The following is a 20,835-nucleotide window of genomic DNA, read 5'->3' on the forward strand; positions in this document are numbered from 1 at the left end:
CCTTTTAGAGCAGGAACAACTATTAGTTACTATAGAAGCCTAGAAAATATTTGTTCAGTGCTCTCTTAAGCACGTAGTCTGAATGCCTCACAAACACAGTGTCACCATTATAAATTAAGCAGAGACAAAGTGCCTGACTATCTTCTATTGTTGTGGTTTGATACACAAAGTCCTGTGAATCCCAGGGCTTTTCAGTAGCATCAAGTCAGCACAGCACAGTGGAAAATCAGGTTGGAGGGATATTCCTGGTATTTATTAGCCCTTTTGAGAAGAGGTCCTGCTTCTACCCCTTCGGAGGATTATGCTTACTAGATCAAGTTTTAAAAACACCAATATTTTAATGTTTTGATTTAGCATGTATAGCATATACTGAAAATATATCAAAATACCAAGGGTAAAAAGCCTGGAATCAGCTTTTAAAGGACATCTTTGGAGGCTATTGCACCATTCAAGGTCTCTGAGGTATTCAGCACTTGCAGTGCAGTTCTTACCAGAACTGCAGATTTGCACTGCATTTTGAAGGAGCTGAAGAGCTCTGTGTCTCCTCTAAGTCAGCATTTGGCAGATGATCTAAAATGACACTAAGCACTTAATAATATCAAGTATATCTGAAGGATTTTAGGTATCTTATCTGCACACTCAGTTTTTTTGGTCATTTCATTGCAATTTTCAGACGAAAATGAAATTAAAGAATGTGAGACAAAACGAGGAAAGCATTATTTTTTTTACTACATTTTTCAGTTGTAGTGCTACTTAGGAAAAAAAAAACCCACCACCTCATTCCACTGAAACAAAATTTAAAACAAGGAAAAAAGTATCTACACTTGAGCAAAATTAAAGTCCCCCCAAAAAAATTCCAAAACAAGGCAAAGTAATTCCAATTTATGTAGTTTAAGGTCTACTCACAATATGGAGAATTATTTTCTGCAAGATTTTTACTCTAATTCATTAATTTCTTCATAGAGTTATAAACTGCACTAACTCTCCTGTGGAAAAATCAGCACTGTTAAGTAGCTCATGAGCAGATGTGATACAAGAAAGCCTTTGGATTTTTTTTTTAAACTCAAAGAGTAATGACACCGCAATATCATGTGGTGAAGGAGCAATAATTTGATAAACATTGTCTTTCCATTAGATTAGAGCAATTAATCTGATTCTAATTTAGCTGAAACATTACCATACTGGAATCCCTAGAGCCCGATGAATAATCTCTAAACACATTGACACACTCAGCAGACAAACATTATCTCCACTCATACTGTTGTTCCATATGGTCTCCTCCCATTCTGATGGAGGGCACCCTGCTGTTTCAATCAAATAAATGTCAATTATCTGAGATAGATTTTTTACTTCACAGCAACAGTGGCTGTGGAACAATTGTCTGCAGTTCTTCCCTGATTGCTGCTGCCTCGTTTTTCAGCTGCAGACCTTGCTGGATTGCAAAGCAAACTTTGTTTCATCATACACATTTTCAAAGTCTCTCTCTTGAAAATTGTAGGCACAGAAAATCATTTGTACCTGGGGAGAAAGCAACAAAATGTAGAAGAAATGGCAGAAGGGTTTACCATGTAGACTTCTTTACCCTATTAGTTGGGATGGTCTTTATTGCCTTTTGGATTTGTTGATCTAGCAGGGTGCCAAAACTCTATGTGACTGAAGGCTTCTTAGAAGATTTGATAGAATCTTACTCTTCTAAGGCAGTATCTCACAAGCCTTTTGCTTCAGGGGGTTCTGGGCACGCTCGCCACATCTCATGGGCTGTCTTGCACTTTTATTTGAAAAGACTATAAAAGAAGACAGGCTGAAAACTTCAAGCCCTTGCAAGCCACAGTTTTGACCACTGCTACAAGGTTCAAAGCTCATCCAAAATATCTCTTTGGTGTGGTAGGGCAGATTTAGATATTAGGAAGAAATTCTTTACTGTGAGGGTGATGAGGCACTGGAACAGGTTGCCCAGAGGCGTTGTAAATGCCCCATCCTTGGAAGTGTTCAAGGCCGGGTTGGATAGGGCTCTGAACAAGCTGTTTGAGTGGGAGGTGTCCCTGTCCATGGCAGGGGTGTTGGACCCAGATGAACTTTAAGTTTCCTTCCAACCCAAGCCATTGTATGATTCTGTGATACTGTGGTAATCAGACGGCTTAGTATATTTGATGAGTGTAAGCCTTGTGGCTACTCTGGTGTCTAATAATGAGGCAGTGCTGTGCAATTCAGGTTGCTATCAGTAGAGATAAACTATTGCCATCAGCAGAGAAAAACAGTCAGAGAATCTGAGGCAGAACCCTCTCAGTGGTGGTCTGATGCAGCACTTTGCAGGCTGCATTTATTATTATATTACACCATATGTGACCCTGGTTTTCTTCTCTAGATGTGTCAGATAATCCTATTGCACCTACTCCAAGTTATGTGGCATTACCTAATTACATAGTTGTTTATATAGATATGCAGCCCTAGAGAGGATGTCTGCATATATGTGTTGGAAACATAAGTTGGATCATTTGGCAATCTGGCAAGGAGAAAATTTTAAAACTGAAAATTCTGCAATTTTTCAATGATACTTGGCATTCAGCTTGACCTAAATGACATGGCCATTGTGAGAACAAAAGTTTGTTGCATTTGGCCTTTGATCTGTGTGAGAAACTGCTCCTTTGATCATGTGCATGAGGGCCAGTGCAGCATTCCTCTAGCTGAGGAAACCTTTAGCTTGAATAAGTTCTTTTAGGTCCAGTGGACTGAAATAGTAAGTACAGTGTGAATAGGTTCTGAACACCTTTAAATAATGACTGTGAAACTGGCCTATTTTGACTTATAGTATACTTGCTCTTCCCAGTTCCCTTCTCTGTTGCCTTCCTCAACAGATTCTCTCTAGCACCTATCACATAGACTTGAAATGATGTAATATCTTGCTGCTTAGAAAAAGTCTTATTTTTCAAGACACTGGCTACCTTCCCTTCTTCCTAATAGCAAATGGGTTCCCAAATACTTCAGTACCTCAGAAGCTAATTCATTCAACCGATTTCCACCAGATATTCTTCTTCTCTATCACAAGCAGCTGAAAACAGGACATCTGTCAAAAAAGTGGCGTGATTTGCATGCAGCAGTTATCCATACATTCTCACAGAAGACAGGGCTTTCAAGAGAGGGATATGGTTACCAATTTCTAATGTAGATTTTTAGGCTATCCGTAATTGCATTTTGTAGAAATAAAAAGTGTCTCTTACTATGGATTTGGACATTCTGTCACCATTAATGTACCAGTAAAAGTTTTGCTTGAGGACATTGTAGAACAACACACCTCTGTTAATGTTGCTGAATAAAACTATTAATATGATCAATTTGATTTGAAATGTCTTGTCTTGTAAAGTATGAGATCATTAACAATGTAAGAGAGTTCTAACTATCAAATTCAACTACATTAATGTCCAGGGAATAGCTAAGACCTCACATTTCATAGAGAAAAGTATTAATGTACTACTGGATGTAAATAAACTGAGCAACATTCAAATGCTTCAGGAAGGATGTAGCTTACACTAGTACATGCCATAAAAACAAGGCAGTGAGAGACATGAGGCAGAGAAGGAAACAATAATGCTTCCTGTACTGAAGACATGAGATAAAGAAAATGGTGTTGAACATCTGAAATTTGCATGTAATCACAGTGATATGTTGATTCTTAGGGTCTCAAAGTAAGGCATGTTATATAATGGTGTTTAACATTCCTATCTGTTTTGTTTCTGTTTGAATGATGTATAATGAGTAAATGAGCACAAACAAAGCTAAAATTGGGGAAAGTAAAATTAAACATTTTGATAGAAATGGGATATTATCTTCAGTCAGAAGACCTGAGTTCTATCAGAAGTACTTTTCATGCAATACTTGCCTTTCCACTTTCCATTAACAGTCTGCCCTGTGGTGGAGTCACCATATGTGGAGGTATTTAAAAGCCATGTAGATGTGACACTTAGGAACATGGTTTAGTGGTGGACTTGGCAGTGCTGGATTAATGGTTGGACTCAATGATCTTAAGGTATTTTCCAACTCAAATGATTCTGTTGTTCTTGCTATTGAGAGACAAAGAATAGGATCAGGAAGTCCACAAAGAAGAAAGCCTACAAGTACCTCTGCATTAGCATTTTAGTTCAAATCAGGAGGGTACCTCTGGAGCACAAATCTTAAGGAGGCTGAGGGAGCTGGGGTTGTTTAGTCTGGAGAAGAGAAGGCTTAGAGGCTACCTCATCACTCTCTTCAACTACCTGAAGGGAGGTTATAGCCAGGTGGGGGTTGGTCTCTTCTCCCAGGCAACCAACAATAGGACAAGGGGACATGGGCTCAAGCTCTGCCAGGGGAGGTTTAGGTTAGATGTTAGGAAGAAATTCATTACAGAGAGGGTTATCAGGCATTGGAACGGCCTACCCAGAGAGGTGGTGGATTCACCATCACTGGAGGTTTTTAAAAAGAGATTGGACGTGGCCCTTAGTGCCATGATATAGTAATTGGAGTTGGATCAGGGGTTGGACTTGATGATCTTGGAGGTCTTTTCCAACCCAATCTATTCTATGATTCTATGATTCTATGATTTTAATCTTTACAATTTACAATACTTTGTAAAGAGATCTTGGGAGTACACAAAAGTAAACTGAAAGATGTGGTCCCAGTTTGCACCTAATTCACTCTGGTCATGGCTGATCAAATCCATAGGAATAGACTGGAGATAGTCAGATATAAAATGCCCTGAAATTCTCATAAAATGTAAAGTGAGTCCTCAGCATTAGCTGTTTCACTCAACAAATCCTCCTTTATTAGGCTGCACTACTTGCTTGTGTGGACATAGCAGTGAAATATACTGGAGACTCCTTCCCCTGCACTGCATGTATGTTCTCACCCTAACACACTCCAGCTATATGAACATGTATAAATACTGACCAAGCCAATGATAGTTGTTCTGATTACATTTGGGAAGGTCATGATCTTAAGCCTGTTTTTAAAAACACCTGTGGATGCTCTGGTACTGGCAGTTCCAACAGCTGAATTTAATAGTCACATGGGGCAGAGCCTAGTGTGGTGGGCAGTGGGAGTACAGAAGGGGGAAGTAAGGAGATAATGGGAACTGAATATGTTATTTTTGAACTCCTATGGATGTGCGGTGTTTAGGGGTTTTTTATCCTTGCTCTGGTCCTCTGTCTAAAATAAACTCACACACCAATAATACTGGGAGCTGACTGTCCAAGTGGCAACTCTGCTGAAAAGGACTAGGTGGATGCCAAAATGAATAGGTAACACTGCACCCTCATTGAAAGGGAGCTACATCATGCAGGGTACATTAGGAGGAGTATGGCAGGTAGACTAATAAAAATTACTCTTCCCCAGTCTACTCTGGTGAGGTTGCACCTAGAACAAGGCAAACTGGTTGAAGGCCAATCACAAAGATGATACAACTGCAGGGCTTCACAGTGGTGGCAGGTTGTACAACCAGGAGCAACAGCCAAAGACTGCACTAAGGTTTGTCATTAGGAAAGAGCTTTTGCTCTGAGTGTTGCACTGGAGTAGGTCACTTAGAAAGACTGAGTCATCTCTAATGTTGGATATTTGCCCATAACTGGGCAAAACTAATCTAGTACTTGTGGTGGCCCTGCTTCAAGTGGAATGTTAGACAAGATGACCTCTGGAGGCCCCTTCCAATCAGCATTGTTCTGACTGTAGAATGCTGTGAATCAAACTTCAGTGAGTATTAGGGACCAACACGATAAGGAGATTTGTTAACTAGAACATTTGGCCTGGCCTGGCTTTGTAGAAGGTCACAGGTAGCATAAGCTGTTGCACTCACTGAGGCACCAAAATCTGTAGCAGTTACCTGGGGAGAGTCTCTCCTTGAGTCTAAGATTTCTTAGCAAGGAGGGGGGTAAAACTAAGGCAGGGAAAAATAGAGGGAGTGCCTTGGGGAGCCTGATTTATCATTGCTGAGAGGAAAAGAGGAATGGTAGCTGCTTCATGAATGAGGGCCGTCATTCTCCCACCTAGAAGTCGCTGCTGCCCTTCATGTTTCCAGCTGTAGTGACAGCAAAGGCTGAATTCCACCCTGGCAGCCTGCTGCCTGAGGCAGCTGCCTACATCACCTCACCTTGATGACTAGCTCTATTCAGGACATGCAAACTTGCTCCAGGGAACAGAGCAGCTGTACTCAAAATACTGAGCAGACATCTTCACCTCCACCTCAATACCGAAGGTTTGCCTCTTCCTCCCCATGGGGTGACTCAGTGGTGCAGGATAGTAGCAGAGACAGGTGTCAACATGGCCTTAGTGAGACATCTAAATTTTCATAGCTTTACTGAGATACTGGGAGATAAAGCCACAATCTGGCCTCAGAAATGTCACACATATGGAATGGCAACTAGATGTGACCCACAGAGGTATAGCTGAGCAGATGTCTGCTTAAAAAGCAGCTGCCTTGGTGATGGCTTTTCTTCACTGCCTATGTCAGTTTTCTTGTCCAAAGTCAATGGGATCAGTGGCACTGAAATTACTCAGGACAGTGTCTCAGTTCTGATTTTAAAATTAAAAAAAAAAGTAATTAAAACTTTTTTCTTTCAAGATAAATTTTTTCCTAAGTTTGACTTTTATTGAGAATGTTTTTTTGTTAACATCACAGTTTTGCTTATTTTTCTTAGAAATCAGTGACTTTTTTGTTATTGAGTTCCTTTCTGAGAGTTTTAGTGAAGCAAAAGAAACTTTCTGTGTTGTGTGACTGGAGAAGCAGGCTCCATTCACAACACAACAGTCTGTTAGCAAATGGTAAACATGTCCTATGGCTGTAAGAGTCTAAATGGATTTTTTTCCCTGTGCTCTATTTTCAAGATGTGACAAAATTACTAGGTAGCCTGTGTATCCAAAGTTAGAACTATACTGGGAGCTGAATACTGTCAGCAATACCAGAGAAGCTTGATTTTAGCTCCATTGCAACACAGAAGAGTTCTGCTTTCATGGTGCATTAATTCAACACCTGCAGGCGCTCTTTTCCCTCTCTGAAATTACAGGCTGTCTAACAAGTAGTTAAGGCTTGGGACTGAAGTGTAGAGTAAAGTCGTGAGGGCTTTATTGATCAACACAGTGACAGATCCTAATAGCTTGATGTAAGTTACAGATGCTCCCTATTGTTGCCTAAAATGGAGACAAAGGATGAAACATAGCTGAGATGTTTTACTGGCATATCCAGTTTTTAGAGTTCTTCGCTTTTAAAATAGAAGTTTCTTTGAATTCAGAATTATATGGTGCTCGAAAATGATCAGCATTCAAATTCGTTTGTTAGCTTATCCACTGAAATTGAAACTTTATAGCCACCTTGGCCTCTCAAAAAGAATTTTGAAGCCCAGGACCACATGAATCAGACAAAAGCCAAACCAATATATTTGCTTTTGTTGTGTGCATTAATATATTAAATCAGAAACATTAAAGAAGCTTAGTTTAATTTGAAAATAGGCAGTTGTCAGCATTGTTTGGCTGTTGGGCTACTGAACCACTCTGGTTCCTGTGCTGGTAGAAAGGGCTGGAAGTTACAGAGAGTCCAGAGAGGATGCCATAAATAAAAAAAGACATTTATTTCAGTATCTTGGGTAAATGTTTAACGGTCATAAAGAGACTGCTGTGGGGTATGTTAATATGCTTCAATAAGCAATGTGGTGTTGTTATTTCTTTGGTTTCCATAACATGGCAGTTGAGTTATAAGCTTTCTGCCTGGCGGGGTAGAAAATGGGACTGTTTCTAAACTCAGTGGAGAGCAAGAGCTGCTACCTCATTCCAAGGGGGGTTCCACTCTTCTCCTGTGTCTGAAGCAATGGTGCTGTGGGGTTCCTGCAGTACCTCATACTACATTGACTTATGTCTCTTGACTGGTTTTCCACCTTCAGGCAGACAGTACTCTCAAGGCTCTGTGCCTCATCAGAGCTTTGAAAAGGGAGCTGCTACATCACTGGTAGTGGGCACTTGGTGGTATCAGGTCTCCGTGGTGGAAGATTGTGCCAAATTCCTGCCAGTGTTTGCAGTGAGGCAGTTACCTAAAAGTCTTGATGCTGTTCAGTTGCTCACTGGAGATGTGCATATAGCTGCATGTACTGTTTCACTCTGAGTCTTAAACAACTTGCACAGAGTTAGTGGGGACTAGTTGTACATTGTAAATTTAGGACATAAAACCCCAGACTATAAGAGCACTGAATGGGATCGTACCTTATGGCTGTCTAGCTCTCTGTCCTATCCCTGATAGCCATCAAAAGGAGGTGGGTAGGAAAGAGTATAAAAACAGGGTGCACAATATGTGGTACTTCCCTAGGCACTCACCCTGCTTCCAATCATTTGCAGCTCAGAGACTTCCTGGCCTGGAGATGTTTCTTTGAATTTATAGCCTGAAAATATTTCTGATCTGTGAACTTACCTTACCTCTCCTTGAATCCAAGTAAGCTTTTAGCATCTGCAACATTCTATGGCATGGTGTTTGTCAAATGTGCATGCTTTTCTAAGGTCATAGCCTCAGAGGTCGGGCTGACTTCTTGTGTCAAAAAGATTCAGTCCCCCATTGTCATCACACCAGGACTGGGCTCCAGAAACAGCTCTTCTTTGGTACCTTCTCTCTGTACCTGTTATTACATGTTAATATTGATTAATGCACGCGCCACATATGGTGCAGGCACTTGTCTTACTTCTCATCCACCTGGGATACACATTAATCAACAGTACAGCATGGTATAGTATGTCATGTCTCATTGCTTAAACATTTTCCTATTCCCTTATGTTGTTTTTAAATTGAAGAAAACTGAGTGCTCAAACAGAAGTAATAGATCAGTGTAACTAGATTTGTCTTAATACACCCTAGATGAATTTGCCCAGAAGAGTTTAACAGAAAATCTTTTTCAGCATACAGAAACTTTTGAAGAGTTATATCACTGAGGATTGCTTTCTGCAGGAAAAACAAAGAAGGCCCTTTGTTCTGTTTGCATGTCTCCCACAGGATAAAGATATTATTTCTCTCCTACTAGAAAAAAAAAAAAAGGTTTACTGGCATCAGAAAGCCTGCATTTAAGTTTCCCAAACTTTTAGTCTCCAAAATAGTGTTCTGTAATTAGTTATGGGCTAAATATAGCTCTACTGTAGCTTAGTTCAGTTTAGCACAGTGATGGTGGCACTCAGTTTCCCCGATGTTAAGATACTAGAAGTCAGGTGCTTGGTCTAAGCAGCCCACTCTGTAATGGGCATAGAGGGATGGGTGCCTACTGACACAGATTTATTTCATCGTGTGGTAGGTGTTTAAAATGAACTTCTAGAGATGTCTTTCCTGCTCTATCGATTAGAGGTTATTGATTCATTGAAATCTAGTTTGGACTGCACATTTCCTATAGGAAAAGTTAGACCCGGGGACCTGGAGCTTAGACAACAAAGCAGCACCGTGGAGAACAATTTCAGTTGTGTTTGGTGTAACAGACTTCAAATATATAAAAATTCATGATCAGTAGACATAAAAAAATTTAATAAGCCAATTTTTCATAGAAGCCTAACAAACAGAACACAAGACAAAAGAGCTCACGGGGCAAAGAGCAGGTCTTTCCAATGTGAGTGGTTACTGGTGAGAATTGCTCTATTAAAGGTCATATGACCAATTCATTTATCTAACTGATCACTAAATTGCTACTGTTGATGGTCTTAGTGTAAAGTGAGGAGCTACTTACTGAGAGCAGGAAGTCATGGAAACTATCCTGTGACCAATATATTTACTTGGTGTGCCAGTGAAAAAGAGCTGAAGATGATAACCAGAGGTTTTGCACTGTGTTCTATGCTGTGTTTCCCTCCTTTTGGGTACATAAAGTTTCTTTTTACATTTGTTTTGGAGATTATGGACAGAAATATGTCTTTTCTTACTTAAAATATTTCTGAGCTCATACACAACCTAGAAATTATGCGGTATATTTTAATGTGTTTACACAAAATGGCGAGGTTTTTGTTGCTTATGCTATTTTATCCTTTCTGAATGCAAGTTGCATGGCCCATTAATGCAGTTTTTTAAACTTTTTTTTTTTTTTTAAATTCTGTCAAACAAGCCCACAGCTTCTTTGTTGTTTTTTTTTTTAAATCTTCTAGATGTCAATATGCCTTGCAGAATGTTGGTACTGTATGAATACCAGATACAAACTATGAATTTCTTACATTGACTGCATATCAGCTACTGTGAGATAAAGAATACAATCAGACCTTCTGAGCATTGCAAATATAGCTTGTGATGCGAAGAGAGAGTCCAGAATAACTTTGATGCAGGAAGTATTTTGATGCATTATCAAGAGCTTTTTCACAGAATGATAGTTTCCAGAATATTTATGCAGTGCCTTCATCTGTAAGCAACTGTATAAACAATAAATAATCCTTCTCATCAGTGTCACTACATCCTACTGAATAAGTCCCCAGGGCACTATAAGTAAAAGTTATCTTGTAACCATTAATAACAAGCAGAAGAAGGATTTCCTTACTGACTTCTATGAAGTTTTTAGTAGTGTTTTGATTTGATTCCGCATTTCTAAAAGTGGCATAGTGTTTGCCTGCCTGCCTGTCTGAGATGTTCAAAGGCAAGTAAGTTTGTTAGGTCCACAAATCCCACCAGTGTCTGAAGGACTTCAGATCTTGCTGGGCTGTTTGTTAACATCACTACAATCTACTACTCTTCAGGGTACATTTGAAACTGTAATTGAACTGCAGCATATCAGGACTGTCCCTAGACATGCCTATTGCTCTTGCTCTAACCAAGGAGTGCTTATTCAGGTTCAGGACAGCTTGGGTGGCTTTTAGCCAGCCCAGGGTATTATAAAATCATAGAATAGTTTGAGTTGAAAGGGACCTTAAACATCATATACTTCCAGCCACACTGCCATGGACAGGGACATCTCCCACTAGACCAGGTTGCTCAGGACCCCATCCAACCTGGCCTGGAACACTTCCAGGGATGGGACATTCACAGCTTCTCTGGGCAACCTGTTCCAATGTGTCACCTCTCTCACAGTAATTAATTTCTTCCTAATATCTAACCTAAATCTACCCTCTTTCAGTTTATAGTCATTCCCCCTTGTCTTGTCACTATGTGCCCTTGTAAAAATTCCTTTTTACTATACATAGTATGCCAGTGAAACTCTTAGCATAAGAAATGGATCTAATTTCACTTGAAGGAACCTTTTAGACGATGTCAGGGAATTACCCCTCCTTACTAAAAATCCTAGATCAATTTTATTATCACTTTCTTGCCTTCAGTTTAAATCAATCAAATGAAGGGATGGAAACTTGTTTAGTAAGAAAATAAATGTTAATTATAAATCCATTAGTATTTTTTCTTTTAACTTTTTCCTTTGGTCTGCAGATGCTTTCTTGCACTTACCAGTGAAAGAGCTGAGAACTGACCATCTTCTGAGAGTACCTTTTGGCTTCAGGAAAGAGAGTGATATAAGAGGTGAGTGCATTTTTCAAGAATGAATAAGGAGCTCTGGGCTTAAGTCACATCGACCCCCAGGTGCCTAAATTGCTTTGGAAATAGGACTTGAGGTACAAGAGTGAATGGAAATGGTTGAGGCTCTGCTGCCTCAGGCCTCTTTCAGAGTTTGCCACAGTGATTAGTGAATTGCATGTTAAACAACTCTGAACTGCCTTAGTTTTGAGAGCCGTATATTTAAATAGACTAAAGTTAGTTGTTTGCTCTGACATGCCACAGGAGCTTTTCAGCAGTGATCTTGGCAATGGCGATAGCAGCTATCACAAGAAGGGTTATAATCCACCTCTGCAAACAGCACCACTGGCTCCTGAACTGGCTTCCAGTTACTTTGCAGATCAGTCCTTCTTAAACAGCCTGAGTCTTGTGCAGTTTTTTTGATGTTGAAATTTGACATTTAATAGTGTAAGGGCAGAGAGGCAGTGCCTCCTTCATTCACCAAGAATGGAAGTTCAGAGTGCATGGTGCAGAGACCCATAATAGCAGGATAAGACTCAAATTAAAACTGACCCAATTGGAAAAATTAGTTTGGTATGGGCTAGTGGACAATGCTGAGATTTTGAGGCCATCAGTTTGCATGCAACAGGAAGCTGCATGCAATGTGATTAAGGTAGATTAATTTGGGCAAATGTGCACTGCATTTTGAGCACATCTGGCATGGCAGAGTAACACTCATTGAACCAACCTGAATAACAGATCCTCTGTACATCCATGGGAACTCTTGTTCCCTTCAGTGTAAGTCCTCTTATGCAGTTTACGTGACAGGACAGGGTTTTGATGTCACAAATGGGTGCTGGGATGGCTCTTCCTGGTGACTACCCTCTCTTATCCCAATCTGTACACCAGCTGAGCTGCAGCCAGTCAGCAAAAACTCTTCACCCCTTTTCCTTTTTCCACCTCTCTTCCCAAGAAAAGATCCTTCCTTACCCCTAGTGCTATATACAAGAGGCCTGCCTTTTGTGCCTCTTCAGCAATAAATACAGAGGAGTGAAATTCAAAATTTCTAGAAGACCAAGTATTTTATGAAACCTATTTGGAAATATTTTTAACCTGTCCTTATTTCCTTACTTATTTCTCCATATGGTTCACTCACTCACTCACTGATGGTGAAGGCCCTCATTACTTTGGATGTAAATGCTGGTTTGGCTTTTTAGGATCATGGATGCTGGTGATCTCCGCAAAAGGCTTTCCCTGGTCCTACCTGAGCAGTGACTTTGAGGTGCCATCATTCAATCTCCAGCCCCTGCCCAGCATCATGCTTTGAGCAACACTTTCCCGTTGCTGTCACTGTGCCATCGTACTTGTTCTGTTTCTTATTTCTTGGTATGTTTCTGATGATGAAGTATTTTGTTTCCCAGCAGTGGTACATGAAAGAGAAACTCAAAGTTCAACTAAAGGAGAAAACTGAAAAAAACACTCTTGTATTAATCAGACAAGACATAAGTAATTGGAAGAAGAGGTGAGTTGTAGATTTCCATGTTCAGAGGACACTGCTTGCCTTGTACCTTTCAAACTTGTTAGTGCCACTGCTGATTCAAGCAATATTTCTGGAAATTCTCGTTAAGATTCTCCTGCCCAAAGTCAATGGACTGCTTATACCATAGAGTACAAGGACTAAATTTACCTTTGAACTGCATATACAAAAAATGTGACTGAAATGCTACCTATTCATAAGAGAGCAAAGGAGACAATAAAATAGCCCGTGCAGGACCTAGTCTGATATTAACTCCTTTCATGACCTTTATATCATGAAAATCTGATATCTCTGAGAGAAATAACCCTTAATGTTTAATAAATATTTTTAGGACTTGTATAATACGAGGCCTGACTTTTCAAGGGCTACAAATATCAGTTGATCCCATTGCCTTTTATTAGCTCTAAAGAAGAATTTCATAGTAGGCTTTTACTTCTAAATTGGCAATATTTTTTTAACAGAAAACAAAGCAAAATATGAACAGAAACACTATCGGTCTAGAAATGTTCTGATTTATTTGCACAGCAGAAACTTCTTGTTCTTCAGTGGAGGCCCATCTTGGGTTGTTATGCCCTGTGCTTTTGTCATGCTGTGTCTTTCCCTGTTTAAATTAAATCCCAAAGCTCCTGTTGGATCGATTTTAGGTAAAGTAGATGTGGTATAAAGCCAGTTTTTCTTGGTTGAGAAAATACTTTCCCTCTGTGATAACATCTTCTAAAAAAAGGCACTATCAATAAAGTAATCAATAAAGTAAGAAACATCAAGGTAGAGCCAACAGTCACACCAGAGAGTTTACTAATGTGTGAGAAACCTGCCTGCTTCTGGTAAGATCACCATAATAGACTGAATGTTTTTTGGTTTTAATTTTATATCAGCATAAGCTCTGCTCTCTCTATACAGTATACCACTCTTTGTACTGAGAAAGTGGAAGTGATAGGAGGCCCCATACAAATATCCAGATGAAACTATAGCCAATTATTCTGTGCTGAATACTATGCCTTGATGAAAATAAAATACCTGAGTTTAATCTTTCATTCAGAGTAAAGATTTGTAGTACAATGACCTGATTTAGCTGAAAAAAGGAAAAAATAAGTAAGTCTGACAGCTGAGAACAGAAGGGGGATTAATCTCAAAAGCTGCTAGTCTTTGTTTCCCATCCTTTCATTATTGTTCAATCAGAGAAAGAAAGGACTAGCTGCCCTGACACAGCTCAAGTTTCATTGCTTGGAGAAAGGGGGAGGTATGGTGGAGAGAGATATTCCATTATTTACAGACAGAGGAACTGAGAAGAAAACAAAGAAACGGAGCCAGTTGATCCACCTTTGGGTCTGCCTGGTGCTTTGGGCAGAAAGAGACTAACAGTGCCTGCACTCAGCAGGTGCAGCAAGGGCAGCTGAAGGTACGTATGACAGGATGGGATGGCACACAAGGTGCAGTAAGCCCCCTGAATGCATCATTATCCCACTTTTCAGTGTTACATTTGACCTCCAGTGCGCACAACAAGAGGAGAAAGAAGATGATGCTGTGACATACATTACAGTGCTATCTGCTCTTCTGATCTCTTTGACAGTTCCTCTTCTTGGCATGTGACATGAACCCAACTCTCATTCCACTTGTGAACATTTACAACCACAAGCTCCACTATGCACCCTAAAGGTCAGTGGTTGCTGCAAGTCAGGCAGCCATGCAGTTACTTGCTTCAGGTTACCAGAACTGCACTTGAAAGTAATACAATTTACCATGTACTTCTTATGCCAGCTGTTTGAATTAATGCTTGAGTTAGTACATTCTCTTCAATCACCATGTTAAAGTAGCAAGGGACAGAAAGGCTAGCAAGAAAACTTTCTGCAAGTATGTTAGAAGCAAGAAAAAGTCCAGGGAATAAACTGGATTCACTATTAAAAGAATAATAAAATAAGATGCCAAAAGTTGAGGTTGAGATGGTTGAAAAGTTTAGTGGTTTTTGGGTTTTGGTGTTTTTTTGCTTGTGTCAGTCTTCAGTAAAGTGGTCAGCTGTGCTCTTAAATTTAATAAACTAACCTTAGAAGAAAATAATAAGATAGGAGATAGGAAAATAATAAGATAGGAGATAGGTCATTTAATAAGATAGGTGATAGGTCATTTAGAGAGTATTTAGCTCTTGGGTATTTTCAGAAAGAAAACAGATTTCATGTCTCAGAAAATTCACTGTAATGTGAAGCCTTACAGAAACAACCTTAGAGCTATTAATGATTATCTTTGATAATTCTTAGAATATGCATGGGCTTCCAGAAGACTGGAAAACAGAAACCATGGTGTCTGCCTTTGAAAAAGAGTGACATGAGGAACTAAAAATCACAGTGTGGTCTGCTTAGCTTTGGTTTCTGGAATAATAATGGAACAAATGTTCAAAGTATTTTTAAAGACCTGGAAGATGATGAGGAAATGTGTTAATAAGATTTTCTGTTAAATTTCAGGGTTGTATGATCTGGTTACGAACACTTAGAAAAACTGCTTCATTGGATGACTCTGAGCTCTGTTATTAGGATTGTTGATTTTGGCTGGTAATTGCAATCAAAGTTGAATAATTAAAAAAAGCAACAATGGTTCAAAATGACTGCCAATTGTAACTACAACCTACTGGCACCTTCTGCTTTTTTGTGCTCTCTGTGACTACGTTTCACCCATTTCCTCTTCTCATCCAGAACGGGACACTCTGCACTTGCTGCTTGATCCCTTTTCAGGGCGTCAGAGCTGGGATCTTCCAGGGGCTTGTTGCTAGCAGATGCCTCCTGTTACAGGCATTCTGCCCACGTATATGGGTTTTATCATCTCTTCTCCCAAGAACCTGTCATGTGAGAAATGCCTCTTGTAGAAGGAAACATCAGGTAGCCAACACAACTGATGAAAAAACTTTCATTATTGTTAAACTGACAGCTGGAAAATTGATTCTCAGTTAACAGTTCTAATTTCTATTGCTGTGTATCTATCTCCTTGAAAATAATTCAGGTTTCTCATTTAATAACTTGAATATATTCTTTTTGCCTATGTGTCATGTACTGGATTTGCATAATGAGATTTGAAACCATGTCCAGAGGTAAAAAACCCCTAAAATAACCTAGATTAGGTTAATGTCTCCTAGACAAGGAGACATTAACATATAGAAGCCAGAAGAGGGTGAAGAATAGCTTTTTCATGGCTTTTAAATATTCTGCAAGTTTACAGTAACATCTAATTTGACATTTCTTCATGAGCTATAGAGGCAAACCAATTATAACATAGGACATTGCAAACAAATGAACCCAAAGTATAAATACAGAAGAAGCAAAAGGAAAATATTTTTGAATATAGTTATTCACACTGGTCAGGGGCCATAGTGTTACCCCCTTCAGCTGCCCAAGCATCCCATTCCTAGGCTTGTACCTAGTTTTAAGCTCAGTCTCCTGGTTTCTGGGAAAAAAAGGAGCTGTACTGGTGTCCTAGTTTTGGCCAGGAGAGGGTTAATTTTTTACAGTAGTCAGGAAGGGAGCATGGCCGGACCCTAATTTTATTTGATTCCATCTCACAGTCACTTACAAGGGGTGGGAGTAAGGGATTTGTGGGGTGGGGAAGAGACTGTTGGTATTCTGTTGCATTTTTTTCACATAAATAATTTCTTTGCTTTACACCTTTTGTTATTAACATTGTTGCCTTACTGTTTGTTATCTTATCTCATTGCTGTTTCCAGTAAATTGTTCTTATCTCAACCCGTAATTTTCACCTTTTTGTGCCTCCAGTTCTCAGCTTCATCCCTGGAACTGGAAGGGGGAGAGAAAGGTGGAGGGAAGCAAGCAAGTGGCTCTGGTTTGGGAGAGTCTCGTTTGTGGGGGTGGAGGAGGACACTAAATTGGGAATTGCCATTCCTAAACCATGACAAGTGGTTTCCAGTGATTTTTTCACTAATTAGTGACTTAAGAGAAAGCATATACTCCTTATCATGTTGAAATTCTTTCATAAATGTTCAGAAGAATGAAGTAACAAGAAAATCACTTGGATTTTCTGTCATTCAGACACTTGAATCTCAATACTGCTTATGTAGAAGGCACTCACTAGTCAAGACTTCCCTCTCAGAAAAAAGGCTTGTTCAGTTTAATTTGTGGAGATACAAAAACCTTACCCATAACCTCTTCAATTATATAGTCAAGAAGTGGATTACCAGACTTGAGCTGCAAGTCTGCAGGTGATACTGAAAATCAATTTTTTCAAGATGAAAATGAGCTACAGAACTAAGATTCTGTTTGAGGGAAAAGAACATCATCTCCCGTGGTATATAGAATTTAGGTGGCATCTTTTGTAATCTTTCATGAAATATCTAACTTCACAATATGATGTCAAGAAGTGGCTGAACAGCAGTCAGGGCATGAATACATCTGTAAATAAACCAGCAGAATTGGTGGATATTTAGTGAACTGAGTTACGTGTATTTCAGCTGTGCCATCTTCCTATTGTGAAAAAAAAATCCCAACAAACAACATTTTACTAGGATTAAACATTCTTATTTGCTTTCTCTTCTATTTTATGTTAGGAATTGGAACTTAATTCTTAAAATCCAAATAAAGGGAAGAAATAACAGTAATGAGGTTATATTTGATGATTTCATATAAATGATGAACAGGATCCCACAGGCTTTTGAAATAAAACTGATTGAAATTTGTTCTAGTTGGCTCACATAAATCTTAGTTGTAAATCTGCATTTCACTTTAATAAGATGGTAAATTTTAGGAAGCTGCGTTAGTGTTCGTTTATACTTGGTTGGTTTTTAATTCACAAAGTTTATAATTCTGACTTCTATACAGGAATGTGAACATTGTCATTTTCTGTATGGGTGTTTATCTACCTGGCAGTATTTCTCTGATTCAAAGCATCCAGAGGAAATGCAGAAAGTTCTATTTGAGCACAGATTTCTGTGCCTGGGATAAATTTGGCTTTTTTTTTTTTTTTGTGGTACAACTTTTAAAACAAAAATAAATCATTCTGTCCACAAGGAACTAGGTACTGGTAAAACAAACTAATATACACATACATTTGCTTCAGAGAACTGTGATCACTTTTTTAATGTCCAGAAGGAAGACTTGGCTTTTGTAACACAGTATCTGAAAGGACAAAAATCTCATCCTTTCTTCTTTCGCTGACTTCAAGGAGAATTGAGTGTTCTCCACACCTTGCAGGATTGAATCCTCTGTAAACTTCCTAATGATTAATATATGTTATGAATATCTATTAAATGTTACAGTAGGTTGATAACACCCAGCCATATCACTCATTTATTAAAAGAAACTGTTCAGTCAAAGTCTGAACAGGGGGGCAAGAGAGCAACTCAACTGCAGTTAGATTGATGATACTTCTAAAAATTGTCCAAGCATGTGTGCAAGAACCTGTCAAAGTAAGGGTTTAATAAATGAGAAAGTGAAGGGCAGGTAACTTTCCCAATATACAGAAGTTGTGCACATGCATGTGCATGGTTCATTTATCCCGTGCTTCCTAGCAGGTAAACAATACAAAAAGAGAGTCTGCTTGCTATTTTTGAGCTAGATTGTCTGGAAAAGAAATTTGCGAAGTCAGTCATTACTGGGGTTACAGTAGCATGCTGCATGGTATCACTGAAGACTGCTTTTGCATCAGCAAATTTCCACCAAACTCAGTGCAGCAATTCTTACCTGTCACTCCAAGCACCTGCTCTGATATTCTGGGCAGTGTCGACAATAGCAGGACTGGGAGAACAGGCAGCTTCTGAAGAGAGGATGGGTAAGGGAGGGTAAGGAAACAGGGGGAGATGCAGATGAGCAATTGGGGAAGCAACTGATGCTGTGGAGATGCCTACTGCAGGCAGCCTCATCCTTCCTCCACAATGACAGCATCAGTGCCTGATTTTGTAGGAAATTTGCACTTTTCAGATGTCTGTTGCCCAAGTTAATTGCTGATTTTGCCTTTGTTGGAAGTTGGCCCTGTTTATACCAGAACTGGTGAGGTACCATGGTGCTGTAAAACTCTCAAAGGCAACAGGACGTGATATATCAAAGCATTTTCCTCCCTACTCATAAATTGGAGGTGTTTGTGGTGAATATTTGGTAAAATAGATGAGGAATATATTTTGAAAAAGAATGTGCCTAGTACAGGGATTGAAAGCTACCTTTAGCTTCTAGCCAGATGTGGAACCATCTTCTTAACTCCAGGCTTTGATTGTATAAGTCTCTGAGAGCAAAATATAAAGCACTTGGAAATGGCACTCAAGCAGAAAAGGACTGTTGGTTGAGCAGTTTTTAGTGCCTGTGCACTCCATAAAGAGAGTCTTTTCTGTGGAGTCATCTGCTCTGATTTCTCCCTCCTAGCTACAGATGTTATTCCATTTGTGATTGCAATAAGGGGCTTGACATAGCCCACATTTCTAATAAACTGCTACAATACTTACCAGCTAGTTTTTTTATTACTAACCTCTTGTTTCACAACATAATTCATATGTAACATTCCTGATAGGTTACTGAGTAAATGTCTGGGAGTACTACCTCCTCTGTATTTCACCTTGTCATTTTGACATTATTAGTACTTCTATGATTGCTGATGAGGTATCTTTGTTTAGTAAGCGGGCTGTGTGTTGTCTATGATAAAATGTTGCTAGGTTTTTGGGATTCAGGATTTTGTTGGAATAAAATTGCAAAGGCCGAGTGAACTTTCTTTGCCTAAATGTCTGGTTTTGACACTGTGGTTGATATCTGGTATCTGATTTACTATGATGTGACATGTGGTAGACTGAAGTTGCTAACCTCCAGATGTTTGTGATTACCTGTGTTCTGGTGTCTGTACAATAGGAAAACATTGTAGAAGCTGACTGGTTAACCTTGGTATTTGCTGTCCTTTGAAAGGGGAAGGATGCTCCCTGGGCCATAAGGACACCCAAATGCCTCTATTGCTATTACCACCCATGCATCCCCTGCCTATGGACATGGAGTTCCATTTCAGTACAGGTCCCCAGCCCTGGATGAGAAATATTGAGGGTTGCTCGGTTTCTTTCTGTCTTGGTTTCCGGATGGACTTTCTGGAGGAATTCCAGATCTATACTCCAGTCAGGTCCCAATCCCTGCTTCCCTCAGTTCCCAAAAACGTCTTTCTGGATAGACCCCAAGTCTGACTCATTCACCTTGTCTGATGGTCACCAGGTGTCATAGGTTGGTGGCTGTCACAGTCACTGGGCTCCCTCTTCTCAGATATGGTAGGTCATCACCCTGCTAATAGAGGACACTGGCTGTTCTGTGTCCCTTCAGGTCCCCTGGGCTCCTCTTCCCTCAGGAACAACAGCCCTGATCCCCTGAAGGCAGTATTTTCTGCCTCAGTTGGCTCAGGCAGCTGGTCGTTATATAACGACCTCTTTGAATTGCCAGCCCCAAGTCTTAGCAGGAGCAGGAGCCTTTGGTGATTTGATAAATCCAAAATAGATGAAGGTCACTTTGCAGTCATGGTCAGGTTGCCTAGAAATAATCATGGTCAAGTTGCCTAGAAATATCTGCTTCATCTAGTGGCATTTGGTGCCTTCTATGGGAAGGTGGATTTGTCCGAGCATGTGACATATTTAAAGAGTGTGAGTCATCAACATCTGAAAGGACTTTAGTGCCCTCATATTGTGTGCTTGGCATTGGCAGTAAATGTAAGTGAAGACAGTATGCTGAGCCACACTGGAAACACTCACATCATTGTGTCCGCAGAAGCACTGGAATATCTCAGCAATTACTTCTCATGGCTCTGTTTTCCCCTTTGAGAGTGAGGAGTAATAGCTTATTATCAAGTTCTGTGGGATATGAACAGTGTGCAGCTCTTGCCTGTTAATTCCTGCTGAAATTGCACTGTG

General features: G+C 39.7%; 2 long non-coding RNA genes across 2 annotated transcripts in view; one reads left to right on the forward strand and one right to left on the reverse strand.

Moving 5' to 3' along the window:
- Positions 1-20,835, forward strand: part of LOC113942994 — a 121,921-nt gene that overhangs the window by 39,140 nt on the left and 61,946 nt on the right. The window contains exons 3-4 of the long non-coding RNA XR_003526143.1: positions 11,378-11,467; positions 12,862-12,962. This is a non-coding gene — a long non-coding RNA (uncharacterized LOC113942994). The remainder of the gene's footprint in view (positions 1-11,377; positions 11,468-12,861; positions 12,963-20,835) is intronic.
- LOC113942997 lies at positions 1,433-11,441 on the reverse strand. The gene is made up of 3 exons (XR_003526146.1): positions 11,396-11,441; positions 2,989-3,064; positions 1,433-1,518 (listed from the first exon to the last, which is right to left on the reverse strand). It is a non-coding gene; the product is annotated as an uncharacterized LOC113942997 (long non-coding RNA).

Source organism: Corapipo altera, unplaced genomic scaffold (genome assembly GCF_003945725.1).
Source record: "Corapipo altera isolate COAL_440 unplaced genomic scaffold, ASM394572v1 2b, whole genome shotgun sequence".
Classification (NCBI taxonomy): domain Eukaryota; kingdom Metazoa; phylum Chordata; class Aves; order Passeriformes; family Pipridae; genus Corapipo; species Corapipo altera.